Here is a 19,087-nt window from a genome sequence, read left to right as displayed (position 1 = left end):
TGATTTACTCAGGCTCTATAAAGCCTGAAATAAATAGGTAACTGTAGCACAGTCAGTTGCTTCCATTGCCTAAAACAAATTTAGGGGGCTACTAGATGGCCAAATTATCCTGGCATGGATTGGATTAGTTAGTGCTAAACAGGATTGGTGTATCATTTGGGGTAATCACACCTTAAGTGACCCTGTTTAGTGTGATCAAGACTGATCATTCCTTTCAAAGGGAAAAGAAGCTTCCCATTTCTCAGGACCCCTATGCAGCTGTTTGGCTGTCCCTTTGCTGAAGCTCCTTAAGGATCCTGAGAAGTGGGAAGTTTCCCTGCCATTCACCTGTGGAGGGGAAGAGAGACAACATACACACTCTCTCTTTTTTTTAATTGTTACCAGTTGACACAGCAATTAAGCAATGCCTTAAAAGGGCTTTTCTTTTTTAAAAGCCCTTTCAAAGCAGTGTTACAAAGAAATTCAAAACTTTCTTTCCCTTCCTTTCTGCAGACAAGCAGAGACAAAACTTCCTGTTTCTCCTGCTGATTGAGCAGCTTCAGCAATGAAACAGCCAGCCAGTCACTTACGTAGGTTTGAACCCAGAGATCACATACACTGGAAACAAACCAAAAGGGAGCAATCCTACCCGCACCAAAAACAAACAAAAAACAATAGCCCCTGACAGGAACCTCAAAAGGTTCACGAAGGCATCAATGAGGGCCGGGCTGGTTTGCAATAGCACACACATCATGGGGTCACTGGAAAAAGAAGCAAACCAGGCCATCTTTAATCTGGACCAAACAGCAGGACAAGTGCCTGTCCGATAGCTCCTTTAGTCACCTCATTTGTTATTCATTTTGACGTTATTGTGCACCAGAGCAAATCAACATTCTACAAGACAATTCTAAAAATGGGGGCAACCCAGATAGCTAGCTAGCTAGCTAGCTAGCTAGCTAGCTAGACAGACAGACAGACAGACAGACAGGCAGGCAGGCAGGCAGGCAGGCAGGCAGGCAGGCACGTACGTACGTACGTACGTACGTACGTACGTACGTACGTACATACATACATACATACATACATACATACATACATACATACATACATACATACATACATACATACATACATATGTGGGGAAGTATGAGCAAAGGAAATTTGAGTTATGATTTTTTAAGTAACACTGCCCCCCCCACTGCAGAAAAACAAGCCTGCTTTAAAGAAAGCAATGGAGTGAATGTCCTCCAGAAATATTTTGGCATGTATCTCCAGGGAATTAGCATACACTTTTTATAAAACATATTCAAAGTATTTCTGCCTTAAAAAAGCACAGACCAGTTGTGTTTGTCCCAGACCTGAGTGCTTTCAGTAAACATTTCTGAAACCAAGCTCATGACACCAGTCTTCAAAGGGAGAATCAGCTCCAGGTCTGGGATATAAATATACAAATAAATAAATAATTGGCTCCTGACTGACAAAGTCGAAAGTTCAGATTGCCCCAGACCTGGAGCTGATTCTCCCTTTGAAGACTGGTGTCACCACCCCATTAGTGCAAAGCACAATTAGCTGACTTTCAGGAGGAAAACCTTTTAACACTTTCCTGGCCATACAGACATTCCTGCTGGCAAAAGGATTCTGTGTCTGGCTGTAAAAATAGTTTAAAATATATTTTTAAATAGTAGAAAACAAATGTTCAAAAGCTCAGTAATTTAAGCTATGAAATTACTGGTTTTTGCTACCATTCACATGTGTCAAAAAGCAGCTATGACAATTGCTTGTGTTTGAATGAGAAGTGTTTAATGGATGAAAAAGGAGTCAGCTTTTTTGGTTTCTCTTTTCAAATGCTAGTGAGCACTGAGGGTATCCTGTAGACCAGTGATTCCCAACCTTTTTTCACTTGCTTTCCTCTCGCAGCCTATTTACATAAATTGTACCCTTCACGTTAGCAAAATGTTTGCAATTAATATGTTACCGTTATTTCAAATGTATATGTTGTAACTGTGATTTTAAAACAATGGCATAATATAATGAACAGATTTTGTGTGTGTGTGTGTGTGTGTGTGTGTGTGTGTGTGTGTGTGTGTGTGTGTGTGTGTGTGTGTGTGTGTGTGTGTGTATTTACATGTAAAATGCAAAAGATATAATGAATTCAAGTAAATATATCACAGAAGACCCAGAAGAACTCACTCATTGATCACTGCTCACAGAATTGACTGTGGTGCCCACTTTATAGGAGTATGAAAACTGAGCCTGTTAGGGGCAAGCCACTGAGCATATGTGCTGTAATGGCATGTTCACAGCACATTGTTTACAAAGGGACTCCCCACCATTCTCCAAAATAATAAAGTGAGGGAACAGGACTTTTCTCAAGGTTAAATAGCAAAGAAACCCAGCTCCACCACTCGCCACAATGTTTAATTAATTTCACAACATCTGACTTGTCTAACACGGTTGACATATGTGTCTCTTTCTGCCATTAATCAAAATTTCTTTTGCATACTCCTTAATGTCCTGGTTGCACAACTCCGATTGGGAATTATTACTGTAGACCATCTTGACTGCTGTCATCTGTCTTGTCAACATTCTTTCCTCCTGGCAACACAGTCACAATATTGTGCAACAAATCAAACCATTTCCTGGTATTTTCAATCATGGATACAGAAACACAATATCTCACAATCATAACCCAGAGGGTTATTGAAAAATTGTATATATTTAATTCATTCAATGAAATTAACAGAAGCTGAATTTGCTTAAAAACTAGAGATCATGGTCTGTATTTTGTAGCACACAGAGTTTTAGTATAAAATATTATTATAGAAAAACTCTTCAACTGTGTCCTATTTTAGTAACTCAGAAAAAATACTGTTATAATTTTTAAACAAGTAACTCATAACCCTTTTACCATTACAGGATGACTGCAAATGAAATTGCTCACAATGGGAACGTATCTTAATGTCTTTATGGAAAAATGTTTCCATAAGTAATTTCTGAAAACCAGTAGTAAAACTCAACTAGAACAAGCCCACTGAATCAGTGGAACTTACAAAGGAGCCAGCTCCCCAGATCTCCACTGATCCAATGGGCCTATTCTTGTTGTGACTTAGTGCTGAGTTTCAGTCTTTATTTACTTGTATATATATTTGCAAAGTAGAAAAGTTTAAGATATGTTTCCATTGTGAGCAATTTCATTCACTGTCACACTGTCAATTTTGTTTTCGGATTAACTGGGGTCTATACGAATGCTGCCAGGAGCTATATATGACACCTTTTTATTGCCCACTCATTTAATTTCTAGTAAATTCTACATGGCACTGCGAACAACAGCAAATGACACAATGGAAATACACCTCAGTGTACCTCAGAAAAGTGTAACCAAGGCAATTTTTAAATCTCATTCAATAAACTCAAAAAAGCTAATTGTTATCTACACCCCTCTGCAGTAGTGTGCTGGTAATGAAACAGTGAATTCAATTGTGTAGTAATTAGAGTTGGAAATATAGTAAACAAACTGGCATCTGAAAACCAGACCACATTGATTTTAATGTATAGATTGTTAACATTTCTCATTATCACTGAAAAGACATGTTAAATACATATACATTTAAACCAGTCTAGTTTTGTTCTTAGAGCAGAAATAGACATTACATAACTAGAGATGAATGCACATTAGGATTTGAAAGCTATTACCCAGGATCAAGTCACATGCTAAGACAAATGTCCCTCCAGCCATGCCACGTTTTCACTGATACATGCCTCAGACATCAGACAAGTAAACAAAATAATGCTATATCCTAAATGACCAGTCAAGAAACAAGAGCAAGCTAATTTGTCCAATGTGAATTGAGGCAAGTGCATGTTATAACAGTGTTGCCTGTTTAAAGGTGATATGCTACTTGTCAATGCATTTTTGATAAATCAGACTTCAGAGAAACTCAGAGCTTAATTACTTCTAAAGCAAATGAATGTGCATACTTTGACAGACAAATTCCTATGTGACACAAGCAATTAGGTCATAAAGATTTTCCTCTTCTAATAATGGGCTATCAAAAATATCTGTTTCTTCCCTCAGATGCGTATTTTCTACACATTCATGCAGCTTCAAAGTAGAACAAAATTTGCAGCATGAGACTTGCTGGAGGGGTCATTTTGGTTTAGTGCCAGGGCTATACTTTTCTTTTCACAGCAACAACTGAATTTGCTCACAGAAATTAACATGGCTGGCAGGAAAGCAGAAATTCTGACAGGCAAAGGTCTTGTGTTCTTGCAACAGTGATTCATTGTTCGAAAAGACATGATGATGCTCAAATGTCTTTAACAATATTATAAACCACAAATGAACAAAATTGTTTCTCAGTGTTTTTGATAAGCTGTTAGTATCATTTCTCTGGAAGATTCCACAATTTTCTATGGAATATAAAACATAGAAGTGAAAGTTTTCAAACTGGCAGGAAGTTGAGGAACCCTCTCACCGCCTTGCTGTTCCCACCTCTCTGTCAAGCAGAAAGAAAGTGCCCTGCTACAGTGTGAGAGTCTCAAAGATTCCTTGACACTTACAAAATTGTATTAATAATTTTTTACATTTTTAAAAAAATATATGGAATTTGCCCTCCCCTAGACTTTTGTGGTGCCTGAGGTGAGAGGGCAACTCTACTACCTGTTGATTTAAGGACATTCACTCCCATAATTTGGCTTGCGGTGTTCTTAAGAAGAGGAAGTCTTTAAAATAAGAAAGTAGATGTTACTTCAGCTTCATGACATGCAGAAACATGACCTGGGGTTTGGAGTTTGTTCCAATATGTTACACTGCTTGGGACAAAAATATTATATGAATTGCATAGCACAATAGATTTGCAGGACAAGTTGTGACCTGGCTGTTTTTAGTCTGAAAATGAATCAAAATTAAATGCGTGTACAAGTTGCTGAAATGGGGCGATGATATGACCCTAGGAAGACCAAAATATCCTGTGCATGACAGTTATTTGAAGAGCTGAGAAAGTAGTGTTGTCTCACACTGGTTCCACACATGTAGGCCTGCCCTGCTATGAAACTAGAGATCATGAAATCCAATCACAAAATGTGTATCAGCTTTTCTCCTGCAACAGAAAAATATTAGCAGTGTTGGATCAAAACACTGCAGTAGGTAGTAATGTAACAATTCCTTCAGGGTGACAGGCACTGTATAAATTCAATTTTTCAAAACACTATGGTTTATGAATATGGGTCATTGTACATCTGTACTCATAATTCAGAAAGCCAGGAAATGGCCCAATATTGCTGTACAATATCATGCTCACATTGCCAGTAGGAAAAAAGATGCCAAGCTTTACATAGCCTGAATGTTGGGAGCACCAATGGCAGTAGTCAAGATAGTCTAGAGCATACCCTCCTGGGCTGCCATTCATATTTGTTGAAAAACAGCCCTGACAATTCCTTTGTGTTTGAGTGAGAAGTGGTTAACTGATGAAAAAAGGAGTCAGTTTCTGGGATTTTCCTTCCGTGGTGTCATTTTGAGAATGGGTGTGGTGCTGGGGACTCCTGTTCAACACCTTGACCTGTGGAGTGTCTCAGAGTTCCATGTTTCCACATACTATTTCACATGTACATGAAAAACTTGAAAGAGGCTGTCCAGAATTTTGTGGTCTCGTACCACCAGTGTCCTGATGACACCCAACTCCATCTGCTTTTTGACACCACACAAGGGAAGCCACCCAAGGGAAGCAGGTGCTACTTTCCAAGATCTGAGCAGAACATGATGGAAAAGACAAGATTGCTAGGGAGGGGTAGGAGCAGCGGGAGAAGAGGACAACCCAATGTGAGATGCTGTTGGTTTGCAAGATCTGACCAGAGCTCTTAATGATTTGACATTTTGGAAGGTTGTAAGTCATATAGAATTAGAAAGGTGGGTTTTCCTCCCTTCTGTCTTCCTAACCTTTGCCCCAATGTTCTCCCTGAGTGGGGATTGAAACCCAGGCCTCTTCTGTCGATTCTGTCCGCTACATCACGCTGAGTATCCAAAGAGGATATATTTCTGAGTAAATATATCTGAGGGGGGAGTTGCTATAGTCTATAGGAGTTCTATCTCCTTGACCAGGCTTCCTATCCCTTTGAGAGGAGGTCTCGAGGGCCTGTATTGTGTGTTGGGCTCGCGAGACAGGTTAGGGATTCTGTTGGTGTACCGCCCACCCTGCTGCGTACCAACAGTCTCCCTGCCTGAGCTGACGGAGGTAGTCTCGGACCTGGTGTTGAGGACTCCCAGGCTGTTGGTGCTGGGGGACCTCAACATTCACGCCGAGGCTCCCTTGACTGGGGCGGCTCAGGACTTCATGGCCACCATGACAGCCATGGGGCTGTCTCAATGTGTCATCAGCCCAACGCATGAGAAGGGCCATACCTTGGACCTGGTTTTCTCAACGGGACTGGAAGATGGTGGTTTGGATGTGGAGGGGTTGGTTGTGACCCCATTGTCATGGTCAGACCACTTCCTGGTCAAGTTTAGTCTATTAGCTTCTTCTTCCCTCTGCAAGGGTGGGGGATCTATTAAGATGATCCGCCCTCGGAGACTAATGGATCCAGATGGATTCCTGAATGCTCTGGGGGATTATCCGTCTGATATGGTCGGCGCTCCTGTCGAAGCTCAGGTCACCCTATGGAATAAGGAGATGACCCGGGCTGTTGACACGATTGCGCCTAAGCGCCCTCTCCCTGCTCGTCGAGCCCAGACAGCCCCTTGGTATACTTCTGAACTGCGGGCGATGAAGCGAGAGGGGAGACGGCTGGAGCGCAGGTGGAGGAAATCCCGCTGGGAGTCCGACCGAACACGACTTAGAGCCCATTATCGGGCCTATTTCGTGGCAATACGGCTGGCGAAACGGCAATATTTCTCCAGCCGTATTGCTTCCTCAGAATGTCGTCCAGCCGAGCTGTTTCGGGTGGTCCAGGATCTTCTTCAACCGGGAAACCCGGTGGAGGTCCTGGACTGCTCATCAGCTCGCTGTGATGAGTTTGCAATCCATTTTGAGGAAAAAATTGCTCAGATTCGCAGTGGGTTGGACTCCACAGTTACTGCAGAATCAGAGGATGTGTCCAGCGCACCGTGCTTTGGTCAGGTATTAATGGATGAGTTTCAATTGTTGAGACCTGAGGATGTGGACAGGGTGCTTGGATCTGTCCGTTCTACCACAGCTCCGCTCGACCCTTGCCCATCCTGGCTAATTAGAAGATCAGCCAGGGGGGTTCGCACCTGGGTCCAGGAGGCCGTGAACGCCTCTTTGAGAGAGGGAGTGGTCCCTACCACCTTGAAAGAGGCGGTAATTCGACCACTCCTTAAAAAGCCAAACCTGGACCCAAGGCTGGTGGCTAACTACCGACCAGTAGCGAACCTCCCTTATTTGGGCAAAGTGTTGGAGCGGGTTGTGGCTGGGCAACTCCAGGCGCTGCTGGATGAAACGGATTTTCTGGATCCATTTCAATCGGGTTTCAGGCCGGGTTTTGGTACAGAGACTGCCTTGGTCGCCCTGTATGATGACCTTTGCCGGGAGAGAGACAGGGGGAGTGTGACCCTGTTGATACTCCTGGACCTCTCAGCGGCTTTCGACACCATCGACCATGGTGTCCTTCTGGATAGGCTGGCTGGGTTGGGAGTTGGGGGCACTGTTTTACGGTGGTTCCGCTCCTTCCTGGCTGACCGTGTCCAGAGGGTGGTGCTGGGGGACAGTTGCTCTGCCCCATGGCATTCATGTCATGGGGTTCCTCAGGGCTCAATACTGTCCCCCATGCTGTTTAACATCTACATGAAACCGCTGGGAGAGGTCATCAGGAGGTTTGGGCTGAGGAGTCAGCAATATGCTGATGACACTCAGCTCTACCTCTCGTTTTCCACCAATCCAGGTGAGGCGGTTTCTGTGCTGAACTCGTGTCTGGACCTGATAATGGACTGGATGAGGGTCAATAAATTGAAACTCAATCCAGACAAGACGGAAGTGCTGTTAGTGGGTGCTTCGCCAGACAGGCTGGAGGGCCATCTCCCTGCCCTGAATGGGGTTACACTCCCCCTAAGGGACAGGGTCCGCAGCTTGGGGGTGCTCCTGGACCCCAGTCTAACACTGGAAGCCCAGGTGGACTCGGTGGCCAGGGGCGCCTTCCTCCAGCTGCGGAAACTATACCAGCTACGGCCCTACCTGGACGAGCGGAGTCTCATGACAGTTACACATGCACTGGTAACATCCCGTATAGATTACTGCAATGCGCTTTACGTGGGGCTGCCTTTGAAGACGGTCCGGCGACTGCAACTGGTTCAGAATCGAGCGGCGCGGCTGGTGAGTGGTGTGGCCGCCAGGGACCATATCAAGCCGATTCTGTACAAGTTACATTGGCTACCAGTTGCTGCCCGGGCCCAATTCAAAGTGCTTGTTTTGACATATAAAGCCCTAAACGGCTTGGGCCCTGGATACCTGAAGGACCGCCTCCTTCCATATGAACCTACCCGGCAGTTAAGATCTAGCCAGGGGGCCCTTTTGAAAGAGCCATCCCTCAAGGAGGTAAGAGGGATGGCTTGCAGACAAAGGGCCTTTTCGGCAGCTGCCCCCAGACTATGGAATGCCCTCCCGACTGAGATTCGTCTGGCGCCGACAGTGATGACATTTCGGCGCCAGGTCAAAACCTTCCTGTTCCAGGCGGCTTTTAACTGAAATAATATTAACTGTGGGTCTGATGGCAACTTTATATATATTTTAATTGTATTTTAGTTGTACATATCTTTATTGTATTTTAAATGCTGTAAGCCGCCCAGAGACCTTTGGGTAGTGTGGGCGGCATATAAATTAAATAAATAAAAATAATAAAATAAAATAAATAAAAATAAATAAATAAAGGCCTGACGTTATCTATGGCGGAGGGGGAATTCTGGAAGTGAAGGTCAAACAAGCAATTTTACCCAAGCTCTACCCACAATACATGTTCTTTGCCATACAGAATGCTGAACACTGCTAATGCACAATATATTGCTGCCCTGCTGGGCACCAATAAGCAGAACAAAATTTTGCAAAAACTGCTCTCAAAGCAAACACATTTCTACTGTGAGTCATTCTCAGAAATCTTTCACTGGTTTTCTCAAGAATTTTGTTTAGATCAACATTTTTCAATAGACAAAGAATGTGCTTTGATTTTGACAAACAGCTGTTGGTCAAGGACAGACTTATTTTGTTAAAATAACTGATTTATATTTACTTTGGTTTAGCATACTTTAGACTTGCACCACAAGTTGCCTTCAGTTCAGTTAGAAATTCAGTTAACAATCTACTGCTAAGATGGCTGGGCCTATGAATAACTGACACACACACCATAAAACGGGGCAAGACTTTGTTGATCACAGCAGCAGTTAATCCTGGCCACTCATTGGGTTGGATCCACCTCATTGGGAGACTCAAGTGTCCCCCAATGCAGACCACCATCTCCCTGAGAGACCTCTTGGGGTGGAAGTTCTCTCTGGAGGCCACCCAAATCTATGCCACTCCAAGGATCCCCTGCCACCCAGGGGCAGGGGCAGTTCACACACACACTGAAGTGGAGCAGATCAAGGCCCTTGACCTGGTTTTCATGTGGGGATTTTGCCCCACCTAGACGTGCAGGTCCCCACCTGCTGCCCAATTACTGGTGTACCCATCCCAATGCCTGAAAACACCCACCAAATTGTGATTATTGGGCAACATAAACAAACAAAACAAAAGTGACTCCACAGCACCCTGTGTACCCCAGGAACTTTGTGCAACCTTCTAGGGTGGGAGGGTTGGGTAACTGTGCTTTGGCAAACTGGGGCCCCCATCCTTGGCTTGCTCCTTTTTACCTGTTCTGGGGGATTTAAGTGGAAACCCTGCTCCTCACGTCCACCAGCAGGAGGCCCTGCCCCCTCCCCTTGCACCAGCCAATTCAGGCCAGGCAGCGCTCTCAGGTCTAGTGCAGGTCTCCCATTATCCCTTTAGCCCGGGGGTCTCAAACATGCAGCCTGGGGGCCATTTGTGGCCCGCCGGATGATAGTTTGTGGCCCCCGCCTTGCCTGCCCCCCCAAAGCACCCACGCGTCCTCTGCTGTCAAGAGTCAAAAAAAGCCTCGGCTCACTTGCCGGCTCTCTCCCAAGACAACACCTCTTGCGCTGTTTGCTGGCTGGCAGGTTGCAGTTCTGGATGGAAGGTCCATGAGGTGCTGTCTTGAGAGAGAGCTAGTGAGTGAGGTGTACTGCCAGCTCTTTTCCCCAGGTGCCCGAGCCACCGGCACGCAATGCCTGAGAGTGGCGCTCACTCCCGGCCCATCCTCAAAAAGCACCTTCAAGCCACCAACAGCAGCTGCCGCCGCTGCCACCTCTTCCAGGAAAGCGGCTCTCTGGCTCTCTGTCTCGGCACCCCCAACACCAGCTCGGCCAGCAGCTGCCTCAGTGCCCGGTGGTGCTTCCTCCTCCTCCTCCTCCTCTTTGTCCTGCTTCAGTTGCCTCGACTCTGGAGGCTGTCTGGGCTTGCCTCACAAAGTTTACTCCCCTGTCGTAGTGGGGGTAGCTGCTGCTGCTGAGTGCGCCTCTTTTTTTGAGGGGGGCCTTCAGAGGAAGGTTGCCAGACCTCCATGTGTGTGTGTTTGTGTGTGCGTGTGCACTTGTGGGGGGGCGCCCTGTTCTGTTTAATTTTGCAGGTACCGATGGGGGCTTTTCTCCTTTGGCAAGGAGATTCTGTGAGGGTTTTTTGAATTTTATGTCGTGCTCTTCCCCCATTAGGTGGTCGCTGGTGCTCCCTCCCTTCTCCGCTGCTTCGTCCTGCTGGTGGTGGTGGTGGTGGTAGTAATGAAGAAGGAGCTGGAGGGGGTTGTGCCTGGTGCCCCTCCTCCTCCTCCTCCTTGGAGCCCCAGCTGGGCTAAGGAAACTCCTGGGCGGCTTCCTCAGGCTCTTGATCCGTTTGGTGGAAAATCTGATGCGGCCCAGCCTCAGGCAGACTCTGCCTACAACGGCCCCCAGGTAAATTGAGTTTGAGACCCCTGCTTTAGCCCATTGCCATGTGGTAGCCACCATCTTGCCTCCCAGCCACTGCAGAAGGGACCCAGCTGCTGCTCCAGTCTCAACTCAGGACTGGGTAAGTCTGTGTCCCATGCTTGATGGGCCCCTGCTAAGTCAGCTGGGCCTATGAATAACTGACACTCACACCACAATTGGGAAAAAGGGGGAACCACTTTATCATAGTGGTTAAACTGCTGTACTGCAGCCAAAACTGTGCTCACGACCTGGGGTTCAATCCCAGGTAGCCGGCTCAAGGTTGACTCAGCCTTCTATCCTTCCGAGGTCAGTAAAATGAGTACCCAGCTTGCTGGGGCGGGGGGGGGGGAATGCGTGGCCTGCATAATTAACTTGCAAACTGCCCAGAGAGTGCTTGAAGCACTATATAAGCAGCACGCTTTGCTTTGCTTTTGCTTTGCTTTCTCTTAGCCAAGCATTGGGTCAGATTCACCTCATTGGGAGACCCGAGTGCCCCTTGATGCAGACAGCGAGACTAGAGAGACCTCTTGGGATGGCAGTTCCCTCTGGAGGTCACACAGATGTACTCCACTCTGTGGCTTCCCTGCCAGGCAGAGGCAAATCTCTCCTCCTGATCTGGGGCAGATCAAGGCCCCCGCCCCTAGTTCCCATGTGAGGATTTCTCCCCCACCTGGACATGCAGGTCCCTGCCTGCTGCCCAACAACTGGTTGGATCCATCCCAATGCCTGAAAACACCACTGGAGCTGAACCCCTCTCAGCTCCCGCCAGATCACTGCAGCTGTAACTAATTCTTTATAGCCTCTGCAACATCGTTGAGCCACCTGTCATGTCCCAGGTCTGAGAAATGAACTCCATCCTGCCAGTATAAGGGATGTATCTTGTGTGGGATGTTCAGGTGTCTGATCCTCCACAAGCTGTGATGAAGTGTCCCACCGCCCTGGTCATCTTTTGCTGGGCAATGTCCATCCACCTGGGACCACATGCCCCTCTCCAGGCCTGCCTCTCCAGTAGATCTAACCACATGATGTGAATATCGGGAGAGCAATCACGGATTAACTATAGGCCTGCCTTCATAGAGAATAGAAGACCCAACTCTTCTGAAGCGTGAAGTCATTCTTGCTCAGCTGAAGTAGCAACACAGCAGGCAGGCCATGTTTTCATCTGTTTCCAGAAGGCTAAAATGAGGCTATCTCACCACGTGCCCCTACGACCCAGCCAAGTGAAGTGTAAGACCACCCTGTAGATGATGCTGTAGCCCACTAACCAGATGCACTTCTTGGAACTTGTGGGTAGAGCTGAAGATTAAATATTGTTAGGATGTTACCTGGAATGTCTGAATATAGGGTTTATAGGCATTCCACCACCATCTCCCAATCCTTTGGATCTGCTCAATAGTTAAGTCCACAACTGCTCCGTGTTGCTGCCCCTATTTGAAGGAGTGTGATGCAAAATCCCATGAAGCAAACCCTGACTTTTCCAAGGCCATATGCGTTACCTCCACAAATTGATAGCAGGTGAGGAGCCTACCATTCTCATGGATGAAGAGTGGCCACTCCCCTGTTGGGAGCTGGCGAAGAAAACAATCCAGAGCCTTTATGGGGCACGATCCACCCCCTTGTTGGGGGCAGAGCAGCATCCATGTACCCCATCCCTTTTGCTCTGTTTTCAAGGAAAAAGCTCAGGACCCCATCCCGCATTGACACAACCCCTCTGCGGAGAGTCCTGTCATCCCTCTCACTGCATGAACTGCTTACCAACTCACCTATCCTAAAGGCTGCAAAAAAAGCCAATGTATATGCAGACCTAAATAAGCCCAACTCGTATTTTGACCAGCAAATCCCATGTAGGTTTGTAACATGGCTGAGAAGCTATTGAATGTATCCCTATCAGACGGTTTCCTTGGTTGTGCCCTGTCCCAGCTCCTCATGGCTTTCCTAATGAGGAAAGTCATGCATGGGTCCCTGAAGCCCTGAACTTGGCTGAAAAAATGACATGGCAACCACGTGAGTGCATAAGCTTCTAACCTCTTTTCACTTAGAATAGTGGAAGGAGAGAAACTCTAAAATAGCCACCTATGTTGCTGGGAGGCCTGGGGGTGCCCTGCCTGGATCAGGAACACCACAAAGGAGTCTGTGGCAGAATCGTATGCCCTCAGTGTACCTCCTGCCACAGAATTAAGTACTCTTTTTATCACATCCACTTCCAAGGGTCCACATCTCCTGCAGGAATGGGTCTGGGCTGTTGTTCACCTTGGATGTCAGCTGGTGATACCTGCTCTCTTGGAAATGAAATAGGGCATCTGCAATGCTATTATCCAGGCCAGGAACAAACCTGGCTAAGAAACAGATATTAGCAGAAAGACATAAAAGCACCAATCTCCTCACAAGCCACATGACTCATTTGGATTTTGATGACTGGCAGTTGCAAACAGCCACCACCACTTGGTTATCATCTGGCTAGGTTGCCAAGCCCTGGAAGATCCTCAATATGTTTAGCACAATTTAATGTTCCCATCCCTCCCATGAATAAGAAGTCATTCAGGTAATGTGTTATCACCTTGGACCTGGACCTATATTGGACTACCCATTCCACAAAGGCACTGAAGGTATCGGATGCCACGCATGACACTGAGCATCCTATTGGCATGCCCTTATCAAAGTATCTGCAGCCTCCCAATTTAAGCCTTAGCTGGTTGAAATTGTCTGGATGTACTGGGAGTAGTCTAAATGCCAATTATATATCGCATTTCACAAGGTGGGCACCTGCATCCAGAGCCCAAATTAATGAGACTGTATGCTGAAATAATGCATAGTGCATTGTACAGTATTGTTATGGGACAACATCATTTACAGACACCTCAGGGGATAGGACAAGTAATGGATTAATTGGTATTCCTTGAGGGCCTTTCTGGGTACCACTCCTAACAGGTATACTCTCAGGTTTGGGAATGGGGGGTGAAGGAACAGGCCCATAATTCTGCCCACAACGAGCTCTTTCCTGATCTTTGCCTCCACTAACTGGGGAACTTCTCAAGCCGATTGCAAATTAGGTGCATCCATTGCTGTTTTCAGACTTTTGTAAAAGGATCCAGAATCCCTTAGTAAAATCCTCCCACAGGTATACAGCAGCCTTGTGATTTGGGTATGCTAAGAGGAGAGTGCTCAGTGCAGACAGCTTGATGAGGATTGGGGCTATTGAGAAATACTCATTGACATGGCTAGGGTGCCTATTTTTGGGCACCTCCAGGCATGGCTGTTCCTGTTCCCCTGCTACCTCTGTTCATCTGGATTTTGGCACTGGGGTGGGGGCTCTACCTCAAAAGGAGCACTGAGTACACCTCTGCCTGGAACATGTCACCCAGGAGTGTGGCCCAAAGCACTGTTCACAATCATGATCAAATTTACAGTGGGGCCACACACATTTCCCTGTGCTGTATTCCCAACTTATATGTTTTGCATTCTCCTTGCACTCCCATCAAGTAGATTTGTTCCTTCTCCCTTTCCTTTCATATGTGGGCCAACCTGCATCAGCAACAGTGCTTGGTTAATGAGGTCCCCTGTTGCAGTAGCACTCTGGGACACCCTCTTTCAAAAGGCTTTGTCATATTCGATGGCAGCCTCATCCCCTGCCAGCTTCCTGGCATGAAGGACATTTCTCTAGTGATTGTTCAGATGCCACCCCCTCTCTGAATATGCCATCTGGACCACCCCCCACAAAACTCTGCATATCCCACCAGCCAATTGTCAAATGTCCTTTCAGCCCCTTCCCACCTGACCTTTTTCCTACCTCTGTCCCTGTTCCTTGTATGGCCCTCCTTACCTTCTGGTTTGAGAAGGGAGAATACATCAACATAACATCCATTCAAGATGTCCCTCCTAACCTTCCTTAGAGGGTGGATCCCTGGGGGGTCCTTGTCATCCATAAAGGACAGGGTTGGACCAACTGTGGGTGCTCTACTGTCCCCCACACTTCATCAATGCGCTCCTGTGCTGATTATCACTTGTGGGCAGCCCATCATGGGATTCTGGGGGCCTGAGCCACCTCCCTCCAATAATGCCTGTCCCCATGCATATCCTTGTCTGAGGAGGATTTACCCAATCTTAACTTTGATGAAGATGTGTCTGCCTTTTGAGCGGTGCACTGTCTGTTCCTTCTCAATCCCCACCTCATCTTCTGTTGCTGCCTGTTTCTCCTATCTGGGCTTGGGCTGCTGGAAGCCCCTCATAGTGCTTGTTCCGGGTGACCCTGGCTGGATGGTCCAGATGCTGCTACATCCTTTCCACTGGCCTGGTCCTCAGCGAGGCTCCCCAGCTGTTTTATTATCTGGGCCAAGACCCAGGAAATATTCCTGATAATTTCTTGCCATATTTGAGACTGCCACTGAGCCTGTGCCCTGTCTGCCCCACCTGGGGCTGGAAACCCATTTGTTTGTGGGTGTGGTGCTGGTCCCTCATCCTTCCCCTGAGTTGGGGCCCAAGAGTACCTTGGATGGCCAGCCCTAGTATGAGTATTATATGGGCCAGGTGCCTGCTCTGGAGATGATTAGCTGTTCTGGGCCCATATTTGGGGAAGGCATGGTAGGCACTCAATTGATCAGTCAACGATGGGGGTTGAAAGGGGTTAAGGACTGTTCTGGCCAGGTCATAGTACCCGGGTGGTGTTGGTAAGACGGCAATAGACAGTGCCCAAACTGGTGACTCTATTCTCCTTCTTGAGGTCATGGCCTCATCTACCTCCCCCTCCCTTTGTTGGTGGCAGACCCATGCCAGCCCAATAGCCCCAAAGTCACAATCCTGTCAAGGAAGCACAGCGAGGAATAAACTCCCAACCTCTGGCCCCAAAGCCAGATACCTAATTCACTGACTGTTTTTTTTTTTTTAAAAAAAAAAACTTTTCACACCCCAAAAAAGAGAGACAGCCAAGGCATAAATTATATAAGCAAGAATCTGATCTCTTATGCCAGGAAAAATGGCAACAGCTGATTTGTTGCTCAGTGATAGTTAAACAAAAGGGATTAATATCAGCAATATTACATCCAGCACACTTTTCACCTGCCCTATTTAATGAAAGTTCTCTGGGCAAAAGCACCCTTGGTATATTGGACGATTGTGTCATAACATGTGACACTTCCAAGTAATGAGAATTGACTCTGACCTCCTCAGAAGCCAAAGGACACTAGCAATGTTAGAAAACATTTCAACAGAAAGAGAAGTAATCAAACACAAATTGTTAAGCTACAAAACGCTAAATAGCTACCAGAGAGTAGTCAAAATTAGTTCCAGTTTTTTAAAATAATTTAGTTTAGTGTGTGTTATATAAAGTACACATTTTATGTAGCATTTTTAAATAAACAGCCTTGATTCATCCATAAGAGGTCAAAAGCTGAGGTAATTAGCTTGCAATGTGCCATTTCAGAAATTCAAGAGAGATGCCATAAAGAAAGCAGACCGCCGAAGAATTGATGCCTTTGAATTGTGGTGCTGGAGGAGACTCTTGAGAATCCCCTGGACTGCAAGGAGAACAAACCTATCAATTCTAAAGGAAATCAACCCTGAGTGCTCACTGGAAGGACAGATCCTGAAGCTGAGGCTCCAGTACTTTGGCCATCTAATGAGAAGAAAAGACTCCCTGGAAAAGACCGTGATGTTGGGAAAATGTGATGGCAAGAGAAGGGGACGACCGAGGATGAGATGGCTGGACAGTGTCTGCGAAGCAACCAACATGAATTTGACACAACTCCGGGAGGCAGTAGAAGATAGGAGGGCCTGGCGTGCTCTGGTCCATGGGGTCACGAAGAGTCGGACACGACTAAACGACTAAACGACAACGACAGCTGTTTGAATGGTATCTCTCCTTTCTCTCAAAACTGATACTCAGTTGGTTTAAGATAAGATTGAAAATAGGTAGAGATGAAAGCGGATACAATTACAAACATGGGAAGGAAATAAAATCCTCCTTTCCAGAGTAAAATGATGACAAAATCAACAACTATTAACACAAACCCAAGCTGAAATACCCCCCCCCCCCCCGACAAGAAAAGGTTTCTGCACTTGGTTGGATGTGTGTAATTCACACACCATGTAAGCCAGTGCCAGAGTTGTTACTGAAACCACCCCAGGAAACTACATAGTTCTACACAAAACCAAATTCTGGAAGAGTAAATCATGTTAGCCCCTGCAGCAAAACCAAAGCATCCTGGGCAGCTTAAAGACTAACCAATTTACTGTGACATCGTGAACTTTATATCTCTGACTTTTTTGTTGTCTTCTACTAAAGAAAGCTTTTTATCTGTGAAAATCTACAGTATATGCATCAACAGATATCCACAAACCTCTATGCTCAGTCTACTGGCAGAACGTGCCTCAAAATACTGCTCTCTTGGCAAAGATGTCAATTTGGAAGTTAAATTTCACTGCCAGTTCATCTTGGCAGCAGATAGAGAAGGAAATGCCAGAGGAGCTTATCTTTACACCCGTTACAATGAGCACAACACTGGTTGCAGACTCTCTGGATCCCAGCTGTGATGTTTGGTTCTCTGTAGTCAAAACATCTTCCAGAAGAATGCTCTCAGGAATCTAAACTTTATCCAGCCTGGTCACCCTGCACTTTCAGAAGGATGCCCTCAACAAAATTAGCACCCTTGATACTTAAGAACCCAGCATCTTCCCCAGTATTATTGCCATAACCCTCTCTCCATTTATTTTGATGCGATTTATTTTTTATAAAATACATTGTTGTTCAATCCGCGGAATTGTTAACATTGCTTGAGTCTCTCAGAAAAGATTCCAAGCACACTGTAAGCAGATTGTGTGGCCTTTCTCAAATGTAGCTCTCTTAAATGTTGTTGACAAGCACAGAGATTCGCTTTTGTGATAAAGCAAAGTAAAAACAATCCTGGTTTCAGCTGCCTCTCCAGCGGGGTGGTCTAATCATGGAGGCCAACCCTTATTGTACAAGTGGCAAAGCAACTGCCCTTCTTAACACACTGTGGCTGCAATTATGAACTATGTGTGTGGAGAACAAGAGGCTGGCAGGCAGATCTTAACAGATTTTGGAAATGAAGCTGAGTTAGGCCTGGTTAAGTCTTAGATGGGAGACAACTGGAGTATACTAGCAGTCTCCGGGTAGGGCTAGGAAAATATCCTGCCTGAAGCCCTAAAGAGCTGCTGCCAGTCAGAGATTGCAATGCTTGGCTAGATGGACTGGATTCCTATACTCCTATGCTGCAGGACGACAGTATAATCCTCCCTGTCAAACAGCCACTGCTGTGAGTGAGAGCCAATGATCTGCTTTTATTCTTTCAGGTCAGTCATTTCTTTCAACCATTTGTTTCAAAGCTGCAGTGCACAGGAATTTTGGTCAGTCTCTTTTATGATTTCCACCTAAGGAATGTACGCAATACATTTGGTTCACACACTGACAAATATGAGAGGAACACTTCTCTTAAATTCCCTGTGGGTAAAGGAGGCCTGATTACATATCACAAAGATAATACAACAACCTTGCATTGCTATTGAGATGAATCAACAGAAGAATCTTCTTCCTATGGAGAAAAATGGGAGAGGTTAATAAATGCTATAGAGAAGTTATGCAGAGTCTTGGAGCAGTGGAAAAAAACTTAGTATTCACATAGATATTCTTTCAGTAGTCAGTACATCCACTTGAGATTTAAAATTTAGTAGGAATGTAGCAGTTATTTTGCGGGGGGGGGGAAACAAGCTTGCTCTGACTACTATCCTTGCATAAGGGAATTGAAATCTTGACTGAGGAGAGAGTTAGTTTAATCTTTATTGGAATGCCCTTAAGGATGAAATGATTTATATTCATTTTTACATACGTGCTCAGTTTCTTGCATTTCCATAAATAGGTCTAGAAGGGTGATGGCTGAAGGGAAATAAGGGCAAATAGCTCCGTCACCTGAGGTAGAGAAAATAAATTGTTCCACTATCACCCTTTCAAGGTCTACCTTCTCATGTGGCCTTCTACCACATGCCAACAGTAACGTTGCCCATGACATTGACATCTTAACGTTATGACTGGACAAGAATGTGAAATAGTTCTACACAACTCTGCATTGCTGTGACACTGAGTAA

The 19,087-nt window shown here is 45.8% G+C and overlaps 1 long non-coding RNA gene across 1 annotated transcript in view; it reads left to right on the top strand.

Moving 5' to 3' along the window:
- Positions 1 to 19,087, top strand: part of LOC110079202 (uncharacterized) — an 80,273-nt gene that overhangs the window by 41,647 nt on the left and 19,539 nt on the right. Inside the window, exon 3 of the long non-coding RNA XR_012086297.2 lies at positions 18,299 to 18,352. This is a non-coding gene — a long non-coding RNA (uncharacterized LOC110079202). The remainder of the gene's footprint in view (positions 1 to 18,298; positions 18,353 to 19,087) is intronic.

Source organism: Pogona vitticeps, chromosome 1 (genome assembly GCF_051106095.1).
Source record: "Pogona vitticeps strain Pit_001003342236 chromosome 1, PviZW2.1, whole genome shotgun sequence".
NCBI classification, from domain to species: domain Eukaryota; kingdom Metazoa; phylum Chordata; class Lepidosauria; order Squamata; family Agamidae; genus Pogona; species Pogona vitticeps.
This window is presented reverse-complemented; position numbering and strand designations above follow the sequence as displayed.